The following is an 18,049-nucleotide window of genomic DNA, read 5'->3' as shown; positions in this document are numbered from 1 at the left end:
CACGGCGGGCAGACGATGACCTGCCACGATGGCTTCTGGCACTTCAACCCTGGACTAAAAGCATCCAAATGCTATAAGACACAGCAACCAGCCCCTGGGGCTCCCAACCAGACAACAGGAGGCTGAGCCCCTGGGGACTGGGCACCCAGCCCTGGCCAAGAGGAAGGGATGCCTCGGGTATCTAACCAGTTGTGCAGGTGACCCGCATTGGTGGGGATGGGTGCACCAGGTTGTCACAGTCCCAGGTGTCCACTTCCTGTCCCCAGCACTGGGTCCCTGGGCAGTCTCCTGAGAGCCATTTAGCTTCCTGCAGGACGGCCTTCGGGGGAGAAATTGGCTGTGCGGCAGCACAGGGGCTGGCTTGCTGGATGTCATACCTTCAGTGTAAATCAACAAAACGCTGTTACCTGGGGACGGTTCACCCTGGGCATGCTGCCAATCAAATACATCAAACAAGAAAGTGGTTGGGGGAGAAACGGGGGCTGATTGGAAAGAGGCAGGAGGGAACCTTCTGGGGTGGAACAGTATTTTATGTCTGGTTACACAGGTACATGCAATTACTGGAACTCAGTGAACTGGACCTTTACATCTGTGGATTTCGTTCTATCCCCTCAACTATTGTAACTCAAACAAATGCAACGCCTGGTGCGGGGTGAGGTACATAGCAAACGCCCTGTAGGAGTTGTGGAATTGTTGAACAGATTTCTTTCCCTAAGTGAATTTGAAAAAGAATACATCAGGAGAATGAGTTTGGAAAATGCTTAGAAACCTTTTTTTTTTTTTTAAACTGATAAAATATGCAACCATAAAATTTCCCATCTTAACCATGTCCATGGCATTCAGGACACACAGGTTTTTTTTTTTTTTTTTTTTGTAAAGATTTATTTATTTACTTGAAAGAGTTACAAAGGGAGAGAAAGAGAGGCAGAGAGAGAGAGAGGTCTTCCATCCGCTGGTTCACTCCCCAGTTGGCCACAACGGCCAGAGCTGCACCAATCCGAAGCCAGGAGCCAGGAGCCAGGAGCTTCTTTTGGGTCTCCCACGCAGGTAGGTGCAGGGGCCCTGGACTTGGACCACCTTCTGCTTTCCCAAGCCATAGCAGAGAGCTGGAATAGAAGTGGAGCAGCTAGGGCCAGTGCTGTGGCACAGCAGGTTAAAGCCCTGGCCTGAAGCACCGCATCCCATATGGGCACTGGTTCTAGTCCCAGCTGCTCCTCTTCTGATCCAGCTCTCTGCTGTAGCCTGGGATAGCAGTGGAAGATGGCCCAAGTCCTTGGGCCCCTGCACCCATGTGGGAGACCCAGAAGAAGCTCCTGGCTCCTGGCTCCGGATCAGCGCAGCTCCAGCCATTGTGGCCATCTGGGGAGTGAACCAGTGGATGGAAGACCTCTCTGTCTCTACCTCTCTATGTAACTGTCTTTCAAATAACATAAAATCTTAAAAAAAAAAAAAAAGTGGAGAAACTGGGACTCGAACCAGCACCCATATGGAATGTAGGCACTGCAGGTGGCAGCTTTACCTGCTACACCACAGCACCGGCCCCACACACACTGTTGAAACCATCTCCAGCACACTTCCATCTGCTCACACTGGAACTTTTCCCCCATTAAACAATGGCTCCCTACCCCCAGGCCCTGGTAACCACCGTTGTGCTTCCTGTCTCCTTGAGTTCAACGACTCCAGAATCCTTCTAGAAGCAGAACCATACAGTACTTGTCCTTTTGTGACTGGCTCCCTGCCTTTAGCACAATGTCTTAGAGGTTCATTCATGTCAGAGCACAGGCCGGAATTTCCTTTTCAAGGCTGAATGATATTCCACCGTACATAGGTGCTGTACATTGGCTATCCATGCATCCACTGATGGATGCTTGGGTTGCCTCTGGCTTTTGGTACTGCAAACTCTGCTGCTATGGGAAACATCAGTGGATAAATATTTGTTCCAGGCCCAGCTTTCGCTTCTCTTGGGATATACTCGGGAGTAGAATTGCTGGATCATGTTAACTCTACATTTAATTTTTTAAAAATAATATTCATAACGTTTTCCATAGGGGCTTCATCATTTTACATTTCTAGGAGCAGTGTACAAGGGTTCTAGTTTTGCCACAACCTCACAAACACTTCTTGTGTGTGTTTTTTTAAGTCACTCGAATGGGTGTGATGTAGGGGTTTCACTGTGGCTTTGATTTGCATCTCACTGGTGACTGCTGGTGTGGAGCATCTTTTTGTGCCTGTATTGGTCACTAGTATGTCTCCTTTGGAGAAACAGCTATCCAAGTCCTCTGCCCATTTTTTGATTGGAGGTTTTCTGTGTGTTGAATTGAACGCAAGCTATCATTGTAACCACGCAGACCTGACAGCCAGGTTTTGCCTTCCCCAGTGTCACATGCTCAGTCCCCAGACAGCCACTTCCCGTGTCCACCCATCCCCACAGCTCACGCGTCACACCTAGCACAGGAGCAAGGGCCATCTCAACACCTGCCACCCCCTCTTCCTAGGGCCAAAGAGATCTGGCCCAGGGGTTTCCTCCAGTTATCAAACAGGCTTGTGGAATCCAGGCGTTCCGGGAGGCAGACCAGGAATAGAAACAGTGAGCGGTTACAGCTCTGGAGTTGTGACTTCACAGTTCTGGGAGGTCCCCCATCCCCCCCCCCGCCCCCGCAGACTCCCCCAGGACTCCTGCAGAAAAAAAAAAAAGGCTTTTTGTGGCTCCTGCAGAATCGAGGAGGGAAAGCCCTAAATCCCTAGCAGGAACCCAAGTGGGGCTGTGGTTCTGGAGTGCTCTGTCACTCAGGGATGTGAGGGAGAGCACATGGGGAGCAGCAGGAACTCCCCCCCCCCACTTTCCCTGACTCTGGCATCATCTAGAACCCAGGGCTGCAGCCCTTGGCACAGGAAGGCGGCTGGCCTGTCTTTATCCCAGCAAGGCAGCAGCACACGCAGCTTTTCTGCCATGGCTCTGCGTGGCTGCCTGCAACCTTGCCCTGCGTCCCCAGCTCTGGTGCCTTCCGGGCGTCACAGTCACACCCCCCACCCCACAGAGCGCTCAGCCCCGACACTGCCAGTCTGCCCCCTAGGGGTGCCAGAGGAGACCTGGCCAGACGCCAGGCACAAGAGACGGGGTGATTTTACAGAGAGGAAGAGGTTTCCGAGAAAACCCCTTTTCTCCTCTGGGAGGCCAGCTTAAACCTCTGTGCCGTGGAAAAGGCAGGTTCCCCAGGTCACGTGAGGCAGCCCAGGTGCGCTCTCTTCCCAGTGTGTTGCTGAGCTTGCAGACACGGAGGCTCGGGTGCTACCCCTTGGCACAGCTGGGCTGCAGCGAGAAATATGCTCCTTTCCCAGTTAGAGTATTATTCAAGTTTTGATGATTAAAGCTGGTTGGAACAGCATGAACCGGATAGATTACAGCGTTCCCCCTTCCAGCAGGCTCTTTCCTAGAAGGCCCAGCCAGCCAGACATGCACGCTGCACGCAGTCTTACCATTGCCCCAGCCCAGCTTCCAAGTGTGCCATTTCTACTTCCCAAATCCTGTGGCCCTTGACTTTGGCTCAGAAAAAAAAATCAGAGCAAGGTCAGCTTGGACTTCTTCATATCACCCCAGGAAGAAAATTTGATGGCAAAAGAACCAATCCAGAAATTAAAGTGAGCAAAATAACCTCCCCATCTCTCAAGTGGGTAAAAGGGTGCTGACTTGTAATAGCATGGCCTCCAGGTGTGTAGGGGTGGGGATAAGGTTCCTGAGGTAAGACCCAGGGGTCTCATTTAGCATCTGGGGGACCCACGGGGTGGTGCACACACAGCTCCTTCCAGCCAGCAGAGAGAGCGATCACATTGGAGTGGAAGAGACCAGGCAGCTGCTGGCTACAGGGAGCACCGCTGGGTGGGACACAATCAGCTCACTCGTTATCCCAATGGCAGCACTGACAAGGGATTCTAGACCTGCCAGGACCAAGGCTAAGGACAAAGGCAATGCTTGCCTTCAAGAAGACCATGATCCCCAAGATGAATCAAGAAATAACCAGTTGTCCCTGCGATTCGGAACTTGGCACTGTTCTACACACTTTGCAAAGAGGAACACATTTAATCTTCAAACATTCAATTCTCATAGATTCAATTCAGTGCACCCCAGGAAGCCTTCTGATCAAAAGAAAAGGAATCAGTTAGACGTAAGCCTTGGAGGTAAACTCTGGATCGAACTTTTGTTCAGTTTTCAAAGATGATGGCAGTAAATTTAAGCGTGAAGGCAGGGGTTGAACAGCCTTAAACCACGTATTGGAAAGCTCAAACCCTCCAAAATCCAGACATTTTGGAGCACCTACATGATGCCACAAGTAGAAGATTCCAAATCTGATCTCACAAGATGGGTCACAAAGCCAGGCGCACTAAAAATATTGTATAAAATTGCCTCCGGGCTATGTATATGAGGGGCACAGGAAACATAAATGAATTCCGTGTTTAGACCTGGGTCCCGTCCCCAAGATACCTCATTATGTACATGTACAAGTTTTTCAACATCTGAAAAACGCTGAAATTCGAGTTTCTTCTGGCACAAGCATTTCGGCCAAGGGAGACTCAACCTGCAGTTGAAATCACCCCAGTGGGTCTGTTCCTCTGTATTTCTTTTACGCCTTCAAAGAAAATGAGCTGGACCTCAACTTACTATGTCAACTGTGGTTAATCAGTGAGCAATGTGGCTAAATGTGTGATTATTCTGTTGTTCTAATAGGCAATTCATATTCTGTGTAAGTGATTTTGATTTATTCTCGCCTCCATAGGAAGACAGTGGCAGGGTGGACAGGTTCGCCCATCCCCACGCAACCTCAGGCACCCAGCACCCTTGCTTGTTGATCTCACACTGGGCAAATGCTTTGTGTCTCAAACTCATCCGTAGAATGGGAATAAGACCATTGTGTCTCAGGGCGAGCATCAAATGAGATACCACAGGGAAGCCTGTGCTCTTTCCACAGTGCCTTCTCCGTAAACAGCCATGGGATCCATACTCATTAGACGCTCCAGGAGCTGAATATATATCATTAAAGTTCCTTGGGAGACTAAAGTCAGCTGCAGTTTTGATCCTAAAGAAAATGCTTAAAAGCTGGAAGATTTGAAAAAGAATTAAAAAAAAAAAAAAAAAAGGCAAACACGAATGGTAAGATCATTCTTTTAAAATGCCAAGTTCCCCTGTTTCTCACCACTTCTCAGTGCTGCCAATGACCAAAAGGAAAACAAGGGACACTGTAGCAGGCGTCCGGTGTCCAGCTTGGCCTGAGCCTTTGATGGGAGTCTGCCTTGTCCAGCGCAGAGACACGCAGTCCTGTTGTAGGAGCTTCCCTCCTACCTCGCATCTGCTCCTAAGAGCACTGTGGGGATGCGCAGGAAGTGGAAGCCTCCAGCCTGCCTTCAGTTTGCGGTGGAAGTGGAAGCAAGCCCGGCAGGAAGGAAAGCGGGAGGCTGGACAGAGCAGTGTGCAGAAGTGGCCTGTGCCAGCCTTGAACGGCCAGCCCTCCGCGATGGGCCTGCCTTTCCCAGCAGCCCCTGTGCGATGACTTAATGACAGTCTTGGTCCAAGCATTGCAAGCAGGGCTTTCTCCCGGTGAATCTCAAACTGCAGAAGTCACCACTTGGCTGACGGCAGGTGGGAAGAGTTAAAACAGGAAGCAGATGCGTTTTGTGTGGTGTGTGCGTGAGGCTTGTTCACACCCTCTACCCATCTCCAGCAAAAAAGCTAATACAAAGAGTAAACATGGGGCAGAAGTCAGAAAACACAGCGTTACTGCCCTTTCATGGCTGTCCCCAGTTTCGAGGTGTCTTATTTTTCTTTAAAACAATGCTTTTGTGAAACACCACAAATTAAAAAAAAAAAAAATCTAAATGTGGATGACACCTTGCAAGGAAGCTTCTCTTAAAAGTGCCGGAGAGATTCAAGTGACCACTGGAATGACGGAGCTCCAAGAGAAAATTAGCCTGTAAAGTCTCAAGTCATAAATTCTCAGAGATTCCATTTAGATTAGTTAGCTCTCATCAACAAGCGTATTTGATAGATACAGACCCAAATATAGTACTGAAAGTTCTACACGGTGACAAACCCCGAACATAACTACGCAGCCAGTGAATGTAAAGAAAACCCCAAAGCAGGCTTTGATGGAGCCTTCCTGATTCCTTCAAGGGTGAACATTTTTCTAGACAAACAATTTTTTTTTTTTTAAACTAAAGACTTCCATGCCAGGAACCGCGCTAAGCACTGGAATGCAAAAATCAGCAAGCCCAGGTTGGGCTTAAACCTTCCCACACTGTTTTTAACTCTTCGATTTGCTATTTATTTGCTAAGCCAGCTCAGTATGGAAAAGGATGCCATGGAAGCTCCTAAAAGTTTTCTCATTAGCCTTCCAGGAATCACAGTAAAGGAAGTGGGTGAGCCAATCCGAAAAGGGTGATGAATGTTGATCAAATCCTGTTCATATTCTTAGGCTCACATTCCTTCCAGTGGAATCACTGCATAGAAAATGCTAATTACCACGGACAAGGAAGTGCCCAGCATACACCAGGTATGTAAAGAGGGGTGGATGCGTCAAGACTCAGTCTAGAGTCAGAAAAGCCCAGAGGCACACACACATGCACAACACACACAGGCACACGTGCAGCAGTCACAGATTGGCAGCTGATGGATCTGTGTTCAAACCACTCGAACGGCGCCGGCAGGGCTTGTGGCCTTGGGCTAACTGATTTTCTGTGTGCCTCGTTTTCATTTAGAAACCGTGGATAATCCCTACCTCGCAGCGTTGATATGAGGATTACAGATAATATATGTAAAGTACTAAAATATAGTGGGCAGCCATAACCAGAAGCTATTATTATTATATTATTGGGACCTGATAAAGGTTGGTGATTGAATAATAGGTAGATTAACTGACCTCGAAAACCTACATCAACTCTGAAATCAAGATACTAAAAATGGAATTAAAAGTTCATACATCAAATCAACTCAAGGATCTTTTTAACGGTTAGAATTGTGATGCAAATCTCCAATGCTTTTCAGAAGTACTGATAATGAGACTCACAGGACACAATACGGTACACACGCCGTGGTGCAGCATGATGTGCCTGGGAGGCAGCAGAAGGGGGCTCAAGTGCTTCCGTCCCTGCCATCCACTCGGGAGACCTGCATGGAGTTCCAGACTCCTGGCTTCATCCGGGCCCACAGTCCTGCCTCTTGTGGGCATTTGGGATATGAACCAGCAGATAGAAGGTCTCTGTCTCTCTGCCTTTCAAATAATAACAAAAACAGTTATGTTTTGACTTTGAGGGGACAGACGCCGAGGGGTTGTTGCCACCTCTTCCATTGCTGCTCCTCTGCCCGAGCTCTGTGCCTGATAACACCAGCAAAACCTGCAACGCGGTATCTCCGAGTCCTCATAACCACCCTAGAAAGCTGTGCTGATTCCCTCTGTTTTCATAAAAGCCAGCCGAGGCTTAGTGAGGTTAAGGATCTTCCCAAGGTCACACAGCCAGCAGGCTGCAGAGCCTGGACCTCAACTCTGACATGAAGCCCTTGATTTCACCCACTCTGCAGTATGGTCTGAACTTGGGGAAGCCCCTGAGGCATGGCCTAAGAGATCTAGGAGCCTCCCAAGGAAATGCATGCACAGAGGAAGACCACCTTCCTCACCAACAGTATCCTGTTTGCATTCTCCCCAGGTCTCCTAAACAGAAGCCCCACATTTGTTAGTGCTAAGCACAGCAGGATACAGCAACCCCATGTCTGGGTGCTTACCCATGCACACTCATATTCACGGTGGTATGATTTGCACCTGGCCAAGAGGTGGGAGCAACCCAAATGTTTGTCGAAGGATAAATGGATAAGCAAAACTGTGACCTATACACAATGGAATATTATTCAGCCTTAAAAAGGAAGGAGCTCCTGTCACGTTTGACAATGTGTGATGAACCTGGGAGACATTAGAAGTGCAGCAAGCCATCACAAACAGACAAATACTATACGAGATTTCTACAGTAGTCAAATTCATAGGAAGTGGAACGGTGGGGTTGGGGAACACGGGGTTGGGCGTGTAGTAGGTACAATTTCAGCACTGCAAGATGAAGATGTTCTGGAGACCTAATCCCTGACAATGAATAGTAATATTACTGAAACATAGTAAGATGCAAAGTTCTATGTATTTTTGAATTACAACTTAAAAAGTACAGGATGCATATTGTGCACATATATGTATATATTAGGTATATCCAGAAATTGGTCACTTAAAAATTTCAAAAATCTAGAAAACAAATGATAAACATAGACATCCAGGGGCTGATGGTAGCCTTTGAGTGTCCAGGGAGCAGAGCTCTCTGCCTAACCAGATCCTCTCCCGTCTCCTTGTTCTCCCGGCTTCTGAGCCGTCATCTGCTGCTGCAGCATTGACAGCCTCCGAGCCACTTGAATTTCATGCAGATGCTTTCTCTCTTGGGAGATGAGAAATCTGCCCCCTCTCACCCTAGAGGGGCACATGTCCCCAAACGCTAAAGTCCATTTCACCAAGAACTCTGTGGCCAAGCGTTCAACTTGCCACCTCTTAATTTGCAGCTTCAGTGTTCTCGTTTCCAAATGGTTTCCTCGAAGCTGACACCGACGAGCTCTCTGACCCGGGACTTGGGGAGAAGCAGTGCAGGGTGGTTCCAGGAAGAACCACACACAGTTTGCTTGCACAGTGGCCTGCTAGCAGCGTGTTAGATCCAAGCTTCAGGTCAAGAATTCCAACAAACTCTTCCTTCTAAATCTGGATCTAAATGATCCAGATCATTTTCTCTGCTAAAATTTACTTCAAATCAAAGCACTCTCCAGGGATTATTTTACCTACTTTCCTAGCACATTAGGAGATGACCCTAGATTTAAGTCATCGCAAGTGACTTCCTTCTTGACAAACTACAGTTTCTCACGATTTGCGTTGACATGTGCCTGGCACAGTCAAAGGGACATAAAAGGCCCGGGGATTTTGTCTGTTCATAAGGAGAGTTCTTAGTCCCTAGTCTCCTTCTGGGATAACTGCCCCAGTTTATCCTACCTAGCACCATTGGGGCTGGGTTTCTTATTCACCGTGTTTCTTCCTCCTGCGACCCCACAAGGAGGCACTTAGTTGACTGATGATAGAATCACAAGGTTGGTTATAATTCCATTTCTCCATCTGACTTTGAACATAAGCGCTCCAATTACTTTGCCCGATCCTAATAAGTCAGTAGCGTGCTAATGCTTGCCTTGATATTTCTGAAATATACAGGGTGGTGATTAGCAAGGGACGGCATCATTAGAAGGCAAAGTTGAAAGCGGGTGCGCGAAGTCATCTCTTGCATTTAAGTAAAACTGCCTGTGCAGTAGACTGACGATGCCACAGTGGTCCTAGAGATGCTAGACCATGCGATCAAATGCATACTGCACTTGAGAAATCCTCTGGTGTTCTGGAACCTTCTGTCTTTGGCCGCTACTAGAAGACAAAGATTTTAGAAGGATAGGCCCACTCTAACGCACAGCCTCGTGGTCTCTCGGAGCCCGGCATAGCTGAAGACACAAAGAATCCTTGAGAACATAACCATAAGGAAAGAAGGAAGGAAACACTTTAGTCAAATCCAGATTAAACTGGTATCTCCAGACCATAAACTGAGAAATATTTACAGTAAGCCCATTCAAAGGAAAAAAAGATAACCATGCATTCACATATCAAATGAGATGCTAACAAACCACGCTAGCATAGTGGTTTGAGTCTATTAAAAAATTAACTCCTTGATATCTGCATGGAATAGCGTAAACTTTTGTAAACTAGCAAGAAAAAAGAAAGAGGATATGCTTTTAACTGGGAAAGATTTGTAGTGAAATCCATAGATAAATGGGGAAAAAAAGATGGCACAATTGAAATTGATGCCAAAGATTTATAAGGGTGACTAAGTAAATAAAAACGGAAGGGATCACCATGGAAATGCATGAATATTGAAATAGGCAAGATTTGAATAGACTAATGATATGCCTCACTTCGACTGACAGGTGTTGATAACAACTGTGACACTCCAGCCACACCACCATCCATACTTGACACATGTTTATTTCTAGAAAACAGGAGCTGGATTTACAGGTTCCTCTGGTAAGAGCTTATAAGCAAAATACATTTCTAATCTTAAAAGGACTGACTCAATTCTCATCTACTTGCAAAACAAAAAAAAAAGGTTCTATCCATTTGCTTTCTGGATATAAGGAGCTGCAGTTAGCAGAAGTCATCCTCTTGGGCACTCCTTAGTCTTTGTTCCAGTAAACCCCTCACAAAACTGAATCTCAGGCTCGCTTATCTCCCACACTGAGTCCTTGAAGTATGACCACCACTCATTAGAAACATAATTAAAAAGACACAGCACCAGCTCTCCACCCCCCCTCACATACAGATGGAAACCAATAACCCTTAATCTATTTGTTACCATGGCTACCATAGGATATTTTATTTCAGTATAACTCTAGGTATTTCGTTTGGATTGTTGCTTGCAAATCAAAGTTGGAGACCTTCGCATTTCTGACTGCACCAGACCTGGAGAGACTGAACAGAAGAAAGGGTTTTTCCTAACCACAGACAAATAACGGTGTGAAAGATGCTTGTGCGGAAAAGTTATTAAAATTGGTTCAATGCACTGGCCCATAAACTAATTTAAATGTCATTAAATTCATATAAGGTTTAAGGGCACATATGCTAGCAATTCCCTGATTTGCAGCAGGGTGATAAATCAAGTGCACTCCAGAGCAACGTATGGGACCAAGCCTGTGTTCATTAGTGGCACACGGCTCCACACCTGTGTAAATACGGAGACTCTGAGCCTAATCAGAGGTATGCAGGCCGCCCGCCTTCGACGCGCTCACCTGTGCTTTACTGGACACGTTTGCTCTAAGTGTCAGGAGGCACAATCTTGTCAAGTCGTTCATCGTCCTCCCCGCCACCCCCCCCCCCCAAGAAGCATTACAAAGTTAGCTCCGCACTTCCCCCATAATTACAAAAAAATTAGGAATGAGCTGTGCTAATTAAATCTTCTGTCATTCATCCTAAAGTGAAACAATTCCTTCCATCTGCCCTCCCCAGGCTGGGGCAGCGATAAGCAAGGGAGTGACGAGACAGAGGACTTTAAAGAGACCGAAATCGGGGTAAATACAGCTGTAACCAGGACAGGTCCGCGGCGGCCGGGGCGCGGAGAGGGGAGTCCAAATCCCAGCGCCGCTCGGCCAACCCGAGCGAAGCTGGAGCCTGCGGCGCTGGAGCCGGCACGTCCCCGCGCCGGCCGAGTGGAAGTTTCGCGGGCAGCCGCAGCTCAGCGTCCTCCTCGTCTGGTCCCTCCCGCGCCGAGGTCTCGCCTGATGCCACATAAATACCTGCGTCCGCGATGCGCCCGGGGCGCGCCGCGGCGCACGCACCGTAGGGAGGGAGCAGAACATGGGCACAGCGGCAGGGACGGCGGCCGCCGCAGCTCCTCGCCCGGCAGCATCCCAGGGGACCCGCGGGGGTACCCGCCGACCGATCGCGTCCGCCGCTCGGTTCCAGAGCCCAGGCAAGACCACCGGCTTCTCCGCAGGCGGACTCAGGACCCGCTCTTCGCCGCCACCCCCTCGGCCGAGACGGATGGCCGTGGGCAGACAGCGGGTCCCTGTCACCCCCGAGCGAAGCCCCCGGGAGCCGCTGGGACTATACCCGGCCCCCGGCTCCTTTCTCCGGGTCCCGGGGGCGCACACCCTCCGTCGGGGCCCCGGCCTGACGCCGCTCAGCCCCGGCACACGCTGCGCGACCGCAGATACCCCTCGCGTGGTCGGCCAGCTCCAGGCCACGGGGACCGGGACGTGCGCCTCAGGGGGCGCGCGCCCTCCCTCCCGACACGTCTCCCGGCTCCACGCCATCCCGCACATCAACAAGCCCTCCCCGCTGTCCCGTGAGCTCACGCAGGCACCCACAAGGTTTCAAGAGAAGCAGAGGTGTGTGTGTGTGTGTGTGTGTGTTGGGGGGCGGTCAGCACAAGGTCTGTGCAGGTCCCTCCAGACGGTTTTCAGGCTTCTCTACCTCCAAAGTTACTTAGCGACACCCGGTCCCCAAATGAGGGGTCTGAGCGCTCCAGGGGCGGAAACCCCTACCTGGTTTCTGGCGGCACTGAGGCGTGCCGCTTCCCCAAAGGGCAGGGCGCGCAGCGGCCCCGGGGAGCAGCCATCCAGTGCCGCCTGGCCCCCCGCAGGGGCCCTCAGCCGTTCAGGGGGAGGTGGCCTGGAGAGGGGCGCGCGTGCGGGGCCCAGCACCTGGGCTGCCCCGGTTGGGGGTCACGCTCGCTTCCAGCCACCCCCGACCCCCACGACAGCGGCCCCGGGCAGCCCCAGTGCATGCACACCCGGGGGCAGGAAGTTTTTCCCCCCTTTTATTCCCCCCTAGAGCAGCGCAGGCGCAGGGGCTCCTGCAGCCTTGCGAGTCCAGACGCGGGAGGCTCCTGCCGCCGCCGCTGCCTCCGCCGGAGCCAAAGCCGAGCCCAACGTTCCGGGTTCCCGGGCCCCGCTTCCAAGCCCGGCCCGGCCCCGCACTGCCGCCAGCACCCTGGGGCCCCGGCGCTGCATCTTGGGCGTCCCAGCCTGGCCCTGCTCTTACCTCTGGCCGCGCCGCTCCGGCCCCGGCCCGACGCGCAGGGAGCCCGGGGTCGCGGGTGGGCTCAGGAGGGCTGATGGAGAGGGCACGGCGCCGGCGGGCAGCGGTAGCTGGGGCCGCTCGGGTCCTGACCGGGAAAAACGGATCCAGGTCCAGCTCCTCGCGTTCCTGCTCTCCGCCTTCTCCTCTCCTCCTGTCGGCCGCCGCCGCCTCCCGGCAGCCCAGGGAGGATGCCCGGAGAGGCAAGCTGGTCCTGCTGCCCGTCAGCCGGTGCGGCTATGCGCGGTGCGGCGCGGCTCTCATCGAGGCGGCGGCGGCGGCGGCGGCTCCGGCAGCATCGCCCCCGCCCTCTCCCGCAGCCGCGGCGGCCGCGGGGCTGGGGCTGGCTCCGGGCTCGGGGCTCGGGCTCCGGGCGGGGGCTGCGCTCAGGCGCGGCGACCGCCGGGGTTGCGGGCGGGCGCTGCGGGGCCGGGGCCGGGGCTGGAGCTGCGGCTGGATCCGCGGTGGCGGGGACGGCGGCGCGGGGGCTGGCGCGGCCGCGGCGCGGGGACCATGCTCCCTTCTGGCTCGCTCCGCTCCGGGTACCGTCTGCTTTAGCTGCGAGGGAGGCGGGCTTCGGCGCGCAGCCAGGGGCGGGCGGAGCCAATCACGGGCGCCCGAGTGGGCGGGGGTGGAGGGTGGGGGAGGCGGGGCGCCCCCGGCCCGGCTCCGTGCGCCGCTCCGCGGGCCCGAGGGATCCCCTGCAGCCGCGCGCCGGGCCGGGCCGGGGTGCCAGCGGGTGTGACTCCCGGTCTAGCCGCCGCCCCCAGCCCCTGCCGCGGCCCCCGGCTCGCCCGGCTCCGCGGCCGCGCCCGGCAGGCGCAACGGCGCGAGGCGCCCGCTGCTCGGCCCCGGCCTCCCGGCCCCGCGGGCCCGGGGTTGGGGGACCGGGACGAGCCCCCGTGCGCTCTCAACACCTGAGGAAACTGGCAGAAAAGTTTGAGAACGAAAAGTCCAATCGCCTTTGAGCTCGCGCCCTCCCGATGCCACTGCAGCGACGGAAGGAGCAGCAATTGTGCACCTCTCCCGAGGGCCACAGCCAGCCCTGCGCAACCCGCCCCAGCCCTCCCGGAGCCGTCTCGACCCTCCTCGGCGCGCGCGCACTTTCCGATCCACACCGGCCTCTCCGGTCTGCACTGACGCCCCGCCCCCACTGTCTACCCCGACTTTTCTCAGCCCCATACCCTCTCGGTCTACACGTTCCTTCGCTTCCACCCTAATAGGAAAGGTTTGGTGGGGGACCCTTCCCCGGTAAGGACCTGGGTCTGGTTTGCATTCCCCGCCTGCCCCGCCGCCCCCTCCCCTGGTTTGGGTTTCAGAGGAAATAGCTGCTCTCCCCTCTCCTTTCCCGGCGTGCTCGCCCCCCGCCTGAGCGGGAGGGCTCCTGAGCCCCCTCCTGGACCCCTGCCCTCCCTCCGCTCCCCCACCCCCACCCCGGGCAAAGCCGCGGAGGCTTGAGGCCTGGCTAGAAATTGGGGAGGGGGTGTGGCAACATGGGGAGCCTTGGCTATTGGGCCTGAACTGGGAGGAGCTGGCCTGGGGAGGGCTCTGCCAGGCCCGGCCCCCAGCAGTAAATCCTGTCTCTCAGCTCCCTCCTATGATGTCTGATCCAGGCCTCTGCTCTCCTTGGCTGTAAACTCGGTGCAGGGATTGTGTCTCCTTTAATATCTTGTAGGAAGCGGAGTACAGTGTCGTGGCTGATAAATAATAAATAATAATAATCTACTGAGGGTAGCAGCAGGACTGTCAGTGAAAAGGAACTAGGACACTAGGGAAATGGCTCGCTGATGTTCGAGTAACTGCGTTTCCCAGAATTAAAAAAAAAAAAAAAATGAGATGAAGTTTTGGTGTGTGAAGCTTGGGGGGTGGGGTGGGGAGCACACAGCCAGGAAGCCTGGGATGCCCTTAAGAGAGGAGGAGAGAGGTGCCTCACAGGAGGGCAGGGTGGGAGCAGAGGGAGGGGAGCTCCCCAGCTTCTCACACAGCTGCTGATGGTGAGTGATGGACGTGGAGTGAATACCGCGTTCTTAAACTGGTGAATGGAAAGCCATGGACAAGCCATGTAGATAGCAAAATGGAAACGCAGGGATTACTTGGGATTTCAAATAGCTACACAGGTAATGTCTCAAGCAACTCAATGCAAAGAGGAGAACAAAGCCACTGTTCAAGCATGCTGGAGGCAGGTGACCCCTGGGCCGCTCTGCAGGAAGCCACCCAGCTGTACTGTGGAGCCTTCAGGTGAGAGAGCTGCAGAGTCTGGGGCGGCTTGGGATCTGGTGATTTCAGGCACGTTTTACAATGCCTTGCAGGTCGTTTTGAATGGTCCTCTAACCCAAGGAGAAAGCACACACGCCAAGAATCTGCTCTGGGCTGTGCCTGTAGGCGAAGAAGGAAGGAGTCCCACAGTGTGCCCGCTGGCTTCATCAGGGGAGAGAGGCTGTTCTGAGTCCTGCCCCAGTGGAGGACCTCCTTGGGTCCCCGTGATGTCAACGCTGCTGGTTCTAGGACTTGGTGAGGTCTCCAGGGTTGGAGCTTTGAGAACAGCTCACCCAGGGGATGCTAGCTTGGCAGGGAGAATGAGAAAAGCTGCGTGAGAGAATCGCAGTGGGCTTGTGGGCCCTTTCCTCACTCACCCTCCAAGCATCCCCAGAGCCTGAGTGCAAATAAGGATTTCCAGAGTCAGAAACCAAGGTTTCCAGGAGCTGATAGATTTTTGTATAAAGGCCTGCTGGAGTCTGCCAAGGTGCTCCATGCTCTGGAGCCCTGGAGTTGATGTTGTCTGTCCCAGCGTGCCTGGGATCTTGGCAGTGTGAGCTGGAGGTGTACGCTGTGGGCGGGATCGCCCCTCTCTCTGTCTGCACAGGTCTTGCTGGAACCTGAGTTCTTTCCCCTGGCTCTGTGCTCCCTAGTTGACATGGGTCTGCCTGCATGGTAAGTGGAGTTGGTTGGGTGTTTCCCTATGAAGCATAGGATCAGCTCTGCAAATTGCATTCTAAAAGCCAGACCCGCCTGTCCTGGGCCCTGAGCTGGGTGTGCACTCCAAACCAAAGCATTAAGGAGAGACTCGTGTGTGTGTGTGTGTGCAGGGGGGCTAGAACACTCCTTCCTTGCCCAGAGCAGAGTCATGGTTGGTGCAGTCAGACAAGGGCTTTGTGCTGGGAAGGTCACTACTCTCAAGGATGGGAAGCCACATCCGGATCGCCTGGGGAGTGCCACATGTGCATGTTGTGGCCTGGGTGGACTTCTCTCCTTGTTCATGTTTTTAATAATAACCACACCAAAGCAATCATTGACTCAGTGGCTGCTACATGCCAATCATCCTACCAGGCACTGTACTCGTGACATCTTGTCAACTGTCACAGCAACCTGTGACATTCTCAGCCCTCAAAACTGAGTCCCACAGATGGGTAGATGTTACAGCAGTGAAGATGGGCTTGGGTTGCCCACGACCCATATAGGTATTCCTGGGTTCAAGTCCCAGCTTCCCTTCCAATCCAGCTTCCTACTAATGTACATCCTGGGAGGCAGCAGGTGATGGCTCAAGTGCTTGGGTCCCTGCCACCCTCATGGGAAAACCAGATTGGGTTCCTGGATGCTGGCCTCAGCCTAACCCAGCCCCAACTATTGTAGGTGATTGGAGAATAAGCCATCAGATGACAGGCCCCTGACTGTGTTTCTGCCTGTCAAATAAATAAAGTGAAATAAAATTAAAGGAACAAAACAAAACTGAGTCCCAGAGAGGATAGATGAAGTCCACAATCCTGCAGGGAGGAGGCGGCAGAGCTGGAATTTGAGCTGGGTTTGTTCCAAAGCCTCTACGCTCCCCCCCCCCCCCAACACCCAGATGCAGCTGTTTTGTTGTGGGGCCAGAACTTTCCCCTTGGAGTAGATGCAGTGGACGCTGATTTTGCCTTCATGGGCAGCCAGTCCTGGACCCAGAACTGCAAATCAGTCAGACCACGGAGAACCGGCGTAGGAGAGGAGCAATCAGCCCTTTGATTACTGCACCCAGAGGTCAGTTGGAAGAGTGGAAGCCTCGTCAGAAACCCTCAGGTTCTCAGGAGACTGTCTGCAGGAGCACAGCAGGTAGAAAGACAGCAGCTGCAGGCCTCTGTGCTGGTTGGGGTTTTGTGTTTGCTGCTTTGTTTTTCTAACATTACGCTTTACTAAAACCACCCCCATGTGGCATCCAAAGCATTAGCATGCCCTACATAACTCACTGTCCCTCAGTGGTTAATCAATCCATAACAATCTATTCAGCACCTACTGTGTGTCCAGTGTTTGGAGCCCACGATGTTGATTGAAGCAGGAAGGAGGAAGTCACAGCCGCTGAATTCTCTCTGTGGCTACTCAGCTCTTTGCTGTGTCACAAAGCCACATGTTGATCATTTAATCAAGCTTTCAGTGAGAACCTTCTTTGCATTTGGCTCTGTGCTGGGGACTTGGGACTGATGGGGAAGGTACAAGGTGGATGCACTCCCATCACTTTTACCTTGCTTCTTCCATCAAAAGGGGCCAATGCAGCAAATGCAATACTTGGCTCTTGTTCTTGACAAGGGTTAGGGCAACAGTGGGTTGTTGCCAATGAATACATCTTATGCAGAAAAGACTCCAATGTTGTGCAAAGGGTGGATCCATGAGAGGTAGGCTGCTAAGGAAGGAAGGCTTCCTGGAGAAGGTAGGTTCCCAAAAGGAGCTGAGAGGTGAGGACATTGCTGTGGAAGCAGAGGGAACCCAACCAGGCAGAGGAGAGGGAAGTGGCCAGGAGAGACGTTGTGGGAGGTGGGGTTGCCGGAGTGGGGGGACTCATCTGTTTTTTTTTTTTTTTTTAAGATTTATTTATTTTGAAAGGCAGGGTTACAGAGAGGTAGGGGCAGAGAGACAGAGAGAGGCCTTTCATCCACTGATTTACTCCCCAGATGGCTGCAACGGCCAGAGCTGCACCAACCCAAAGCCAGGAGCCAGGGGCCTCCTCTGTGTGTGCCACATGGGTGCAGGGGCCCAAGGACTTGGCCCATCCTCCACTGCTTTCCCAGGCCACAGCAGAGAGCTGGATTGGAAGTGGAGCAGCCGGGTCTCGAACCAGCGCCCATAAGGGATGCCTGCACTACAGGCGACAGCTTTACCTGCTATTCCACAGCAACGGCCCCTCATGTGTTTCTAAAACAGGACTCACAGTTAGCAGGGATTTCTTTTATGTGAAAGTGAAAGTATGTTTTTCTGTCTTTGACCAAATCCGTGAAATATTAGATTCTCCGAGTCAGAATGAAACCAGTGGTGTCTTTTTTTGGCATTCTCAATGGCAGGAATTCAGCACCTTTTTTTAGTACCACTTATTTGCAGGTGGCAGGAGTGCTAATTAGACAGAGCTACTA

General features: G+C 52.6%; 1 protein-coding gene across 1 annotated transcript in view; it reads right to left on the bottom strand.

Annotated features, from left to right (window-relative positions):
- The window catches only part of KLHL29 (kelch like family member 29), a 280,541-nt gene extending 267,649 nt beyond the window's left edge, over positions 1 to 12,892 (bottom strand). The window contains exon 1 of the mRNA XM_062209026.1: positions 12,639 to 12,892. The gene's annotated coding sequence lies outside the window, so the exon portion shown is untranslated. The remainder of the gene's footprint in view (positions 1 to 12,638) is intronic.
- Positions 12,893 to 18,049: the final 5,157 nt, after the last annotated feature.

Source organism: Lepus europaeus, chromosome 13 (assembly GCF_033115175.1).
Source record: "Lepus europaeus isolate LE1 chromosome 13, mLepTim1.pri, whole genome shotgun sequence".
In the NCBI taxonomy this organism is placed as follows: domain Eukaryota; kingdom Metazoa; phylum Chordata; class Mammalia; order Lagomorpha; family Leporidae; genus Lepus; species Lepus europaeus.
Note: the sequence above shows the minus strand (reverse complement) of the source record. Positions and strands in the feature narration are given on the sequence as shown.